The sequence below is a fragment of the Petromyzon marinus genome, unplaced genomic scaffold, assembly GCF_048934315.1.
Source record: "Petromyzon marinus isolate PM22_M1 ecotype Great Lakes invasive population unplaced genomic scaffold, UKy_Petmar_22M1.pri1.0 PM_Scaffold_387, whole genome shotgun sequence".
Lineage (NCBI taxonomy): Eukaryota > Metazoa > Chordata > Hyperoartia > Petromyzontiformes > Petromyzontidae > Petromyzon > Petromyzon marinus.
This window is the reverse complement of record NW_027423376.1, coordinates 73,422-79,421: the sequence shown is the minus strand read 5'-3', so window position 1 is coordinate 79,421 and position 6,000 is coordinate 73,422. Positions and strand designations below refer to the sequence as shown.

The window sequence follows — 6,000 nt, the reverse complement described above, 5'->3', positions numbered from 1 at the left end:
CTCTTCTCTAGCCCGTGCCACCACCTCACCCACAGCTCCATCTCTTCTCCAGCCCGTGCCACCCACTCACCCATCAGTTCCATCTCTTCTCTAGCCCGTGTCACTCACTCAACCACCCACTCACCCATCAGCTCCATCTCTTCTCTAGTCCGTGCCACCCACTCACCCACCCACTCACCCATCAGCTCCATCTCTTCTCCAGGCCGTGCCACCCACTCACCCATCAGCTCCATCTCTTCTCCAGGCCGTGCCACCCACTCACCCATCAGCTCCATCTCTTCTCAAGCCCGTGCCACCCACTCACCCACCCACTCACCCATCAACTCCATCTCTTCTCCACCCATGCCACCCACTCACCCACCCACTCACCCATCAGCTCCATCTCTTCTCCAGGCCGTGCCACCCACTCACCCATCAGCTCCATCTCTTCTCCAGCCCGTGCCACCCACTCACCCACCCACTTCTCCAGCCCGTGTCATGCCCGTTTATCCCCCCGTCTGTGTGGGCCAAAAAGAATCTGCCCTGGCGCGCAGTGGCTGGGCATGCGGGCTACGTGACCCAGCCAACGCAGCCTCCTCGTCTGCCGGAGGAGGGCATCAATCACTCACCTGCTCAATCAGACACCCCACTCACCCCGACCCATTCCGTCACTCACACGGTGAGCGAGAGAAGCAACTCTCACCGCCAGATGTTTAGCATCAGAATCAGTACCTCCACTGGGGGAATCCGAAGAGCTATGAAGCTCTTTTTTTCCAGTAGGGGCACGGGCTAAGGACACACATTGGCGTTCCACGCACAGACCGCGCGAGGCATTCGGAATTTCCACGACACGCAAAAAAGACCTTGTCCAAGATTCCCAAAACAAAACGAATGAAAAAAATCGATTTTGGATCACTGGACAATGATCGCAGTGATGATGGTGATGATGATGATGACGATGATGATGATGATTGTGACATACCTTTCAACCCATACGGCTAACCCCGTACCCTCGTACCCGAGTTTTCAGGTCCACACGGGCGTAGCAGCCGTTTCAACGCGGGCAAAGACGTCCATTTGTTTGAGTCTCTCCCTCGTGATGTGGGAAGAACGTTTGAGATTTATAAGGGTGCACCACGGCGGCCGATCAACGAGCGTCTAAATTTGGTCCGTGATAAGGTACGGAACACTGATTAAGGGGGGAGGAGGAGGAGGAGGAGGGGGGGGGGGGGAGAGTTGACGGGCACGGGATGATGGGGCGGGTGGTGGCTGACTCAACCCGTGCCCCCCCCTGGACGCGAACTCATGCTCTCACTGCCTCGGAATGATGCCTGGGATGGTGGGGTGGGTCGGTGGGAAGAGAGAGAGAGAGGACGGGGAGGAGAGGGGAGGTGAGGTGATGTACTGAGTCTTGGGAGGGGAGGGTGATGTACTGAGTCTGCAGTTGTTATCGTCCACCACCGCTCCCTCCCTGCCACCACCGCCACCGCCACCACCGCCACCGCCACCGCCCGCCCGCCCGCCCGCAGGCCTCTTCCAGAGGGCCATCACGCAGAGCGGCACGGCCCTCCTCCAGCTGGGCCATCAACTACGACCCACGGCTGTACGCCAGCGCGCTGGCGTCTCGAGTCGGCTGCGGGACCCACACCGACACGCAGGTGGGGCGGGGGTTGGCGGGGCACGGCGAGATCGGCTTGGGCTGGGTTGCGGCCGGGGGTGACGGGGTTGGGGGGGGGGTAGGTCGAGCGGGCTGAAGCGGGCAGGGAGTTCGGGCAGGTCCAGTGGACTGGGCAGGCCGGGCAGGTAGAGTACAGAGTGGGTAGGGTGTGGGGAGGGTGGGTGGGGAGTGGGTGGGGACACCTCCCTCACCCTCACCCCGTACCCTCTTACCACCCCCCCCACCACCACTACTACCACTACCACCACCACCACCACCACCGCCACCACTACCACCACTACTGCTACCACCACTACCACCACTACCACCACCACTACCACCACCACCACCACCGCCACCACTACCACCACTACTGCTACCACCACTACCACCACTACCACCACCACTACCACCACCACCACCCCGTGTGCTCCAGGACATGGTGGAGTGTCTGCGTTCGAGGCCTGCTCGCGAGCTGGTGGAGCAGGACGTGCAGCCGGCTCGCTACCACATCGCCTTCGGCCCCGTCATCGACGGGGACGTCATCCCGGACGACCCGCAGATCCTCATGGAGCAGGGCGAGTTCCTCAACTACGACGTGATGATGGGCGTCACGCAGGGGGAGGGCTTCAAGTTCGTCGAGAGCATGGTGGACGGGGGAGGACGGGGTGACCGCGAGCGACTTCGACTTCGCCGTCTCCAACTTCGTAGATAATCTCTACGGCTACCCCAAGGCGCGTCGCCTCGGCCGGCCGAGGCCCCCGTGCGCCTCCTCCACTCCCTTCTTACTCCTCCTCCACTCCCTCCTCCTCCACTCCCTCCCTCCCCTCCTTCCTCTAACCCCTCCTCCCTCCCTCCTCCTCCCCTCCCTTCTTACTCCTCCTCCCTCCCCTCCTCCCTCCCCTCACTCCATCCCTCCCCTCCCTCGCTCCCTCCCTCCCCTCCATCCCTCCCTCCCCTCCCTCCTCCCCTGCCTCCCCTCCTTCCCTCCTCCTCTCCCTCCCCTCCCCTCCCTCCCCTCCCTCCCCTCCCTCCCCTCCCTCCCTCCTCCCCTCCCCTCCCTCCATCCCCTCCCTCCCCTCCTTATTACTCCTCCCTCCCTCCCTCCTCCACTCCCTCCCTCCCTCCCTCCCCTCCCTGCTCTACTTCCTCCTTCTCCCTTCACTCCTCCTACCCCCTCCTCCTTCGCTCCCTCCTCGCCCTGCACCTCTCCCCCTCCCCTCCCCTCCCTCCCTCCCTCCTCCTCCTCCTCCCTCCCCTCCCCCCCTCCCCCACACGTGCGCTCCTCCCCCACGCACACCAATACCACGGGAGTGGAAGAATGGCAGGCGCATCTTACAGATGACAATTCGATGGTCAGAGGGCAGATCAGCTCCACGGTAGGTCCCTGGTGTCAAGGACATGGGCTCGCATCCGCTGTTCCGTCACTACGTAGTCCGGCAGATGTTCTTGCTTGGACCCGGCGTGCATCCCATGATGTTGTGTGGATGCGCCGATGCCGGAACAGCGTGATGGTAACTGCAAGCCCATGGGCTGCACAAAAATCTGGTAGCCTCCTTACATTATCATTGAGCTGATTTGACTCATGCCTTCCGATTATTCCGGACCAGGTGTCTGCGTCATGACCAACTCGGGCATTGAAGTCACCCGACATGATGACTCTATCCCGAGGGGCCACTTTAGCCAGCACCTGTGACAGGAGGTCATAGAAGGCCTTGCCTGCATCCATCCACTGATGTCCATCTATGGTGGTTGCGTAAGCAACCACCACCACCACCACACTCTTTGGTTATTTCGCTAAAGTCACGCGGGTAGAAAATAAATCACGACGTTTCGGGCGCAACACAAGCGTCCATCATCAGGTACACCGCCATTCCTCGCCTCTTGTTGATGGCCAGGTGAGCCCACGGTGGCCTGGGACTCACAGCTTCCCAACACCTCACCGCCACGCTCAACACACCACCAAGAGAAGTGCCACTTACCTTGCCGTTTGGTAGTTTCCTGCCCCAGGTGGAGAATTGTCCACCGCTCGTGATGACTTGGGGCCAGAACCGGTCCGGCAGATCTCCCCTCCACCCCACCCCCCTCCTGTATTCCCACAGTGACCCAGGCAGTCACCGGCCCAGCTCCCGACAGAGGAGTGGCAGCCTCTCCTCCGCAGCGAGAATCCGAACGTTCCAACGTGGGCAATCGTCAGCGGTCTCCCGTTCCCGGATCTGCCAGATGGCGATATGAGTTGCCTGTCCCCCCGCTCTCTAGCACGGAATTATTCCTGGTCTTTCCAGCGTGGTGCTTGGTCGAAAAAAAGTTCGAGGTGGAGGGGGTTACCAGCCCCTCGCACGCACTGATCGATCTACATACACATTACCCCACTCACACTAACACGGCACGCACACACACAAAGATAAAGATCCCCCATATAGCCTAAACAGACTGTAGGGGACAAGTGCTGTTAGCGAGCACCTATGAAGGCCGGAACGGTACACGAGGGGGTGGGTGTCTACCAGCACCACGCCCGACCGCCTTTGTCTCCCCAGTGGCGATGTTTACTACACACCGCACCAGGTACTCATTTGAGGCCGAGTCGACCTAGGGGAGGCCCGGGACCGGTTCAGATTATCGTCACCGGTGTTGGCCGTGAGCGGGAATCGAACTCCGAGTCGCCGGGTTCATAGCGCAGCGTAGCGCTAACCGCTACACTATCGCTCCCCACACACACACACAGCCTGCAAAAAAGATCCCCCATATAGCCTTAACAGACTGTAGGGGCAAGTGCTGTTAGCGAGCACCTATGAAGGCCGGAACGGTACACGAGGGGGTGGGTGGCCAGCACCACGCCCGACCGCCTTTATCTCCCCAGTGGCGATGTTTACTACACACCGCACCAGGTACTCATTTGAGGCCGAGTCGACCTAGGGGAGGCCCGGGACCGGTTCAGATTATCGTCGCCGGTGTTGGCCGTGAGCGGGAATCGAACTCCGAGTCGCCGGGTTCATAGCGCAGCGTAGCGCTAACCGCTACACTACCGCTCCCCATGCACACACAGTGACACACGCACACACACAGCCTGCAACACACGCGCTTAGCCTACACCACGGGACAGACGCGGTCGGTACCATGGGTCGGCTCGCCCGAGATAATTCTAGATTTGAAGCTTTCGTGACCGCAAGGATTCACACTCTTTGGTTTTGTATTTTGTTTTTTTTTCCGGTAAAGTCGCGTAAGGTGAAATGAAATGTAAAATGAAAGCAAGCAACCTACGTTAAATCACGACATTTCGGAGGCAACACAAGCTTCCGTCTTCAGGTGGAACAGACAACAGCACAATCAGCTGCGTCAAGTGAGCAGCTTTGGGGCACACGAGATTATATACAGGTTAAGGGGGGGGGGGGAGGAGCCAGGAAGGAACGTGGGTGGGAAAGTGGGGGGCTAAGTTCAGCCGCCTTTTGTTATTCTGCAGGGGGTTCTGGGGGAGGTGGTGATGAACTTGCACGTAAATCCACCTTTTGTTATTCTGCAGGGGGTTCTGAGGGAGGCGGTGATGGCGTGCCACACCAGAGCGAATACGATCCTGGTAGAAACGCAAATGGCTGTATAATTATAAGCCAGCAAAAAAGTTTGACTTGGTTGACGGCATCTTTCCAAAGGTTGCTATCGCCTAAGATAGCCGGCAAGATAGTTGACCACCAGCTGTGTATCTACATGAGTGTCTCTCTCTACCTCTCCCGCTGTCTCTCCCCCCCCCCCATTCTCCCTCCGCCCTATTCTTCCTCCAACCTCCTCCCCCCCATCGCTACCAACCTCCACGAACCAGCTCTGTCCATCACATTCACCACCACCGCAAACCACCATCACCTCGGTCAAACCCTCGGAACAAACCATCACCTCCATCCACCACCACCACCACGACTAGCACCATCATCACACCCGTTAATTAATCCATCCACCACACAACTACCGCCACCACCACCACCACAACAACCATCACCGTCCACCCATCCATCGCATCCACCACCACAACAACAACAACCACCACCGCTAAACATCCATCACAACAACCACCTTCACCACCACCACCTCCATCCACCATCACCACCATCCGTCCATCACAACCACCACCATCACCTCCATCCACCACCACCACCAAGACTACCACCATCATCACACCCGTTAATTCATCCATCCACCACGCCACTCCCACCACCACCACCACCTACATCCATCCACCACAACAACCACCACCACAACCACTACTGTCCATCCACCACCACAACAACCATCACCGTCCACCCAACCATCACATCCACCACCACAACAACAACCACCACCGCTATTCATCCATCACAACAACCAACACCACCGCC

At 59.1% G+C, this 6,000-nt stretch overlaps 1 pseudogene; it reads left to right on the top strand.

The window, feature by feature from the left end:
- The first annotated feature begins 1,306 nt into the window (after window positions 1-1,306).
- LOC142923287 (neuroligin-4, X-linked-like) overlaps window positions 1,307-6,000 on the top strand; it is a 29,907-nt pseudogene continuing 25,213 nt past the window's right edge.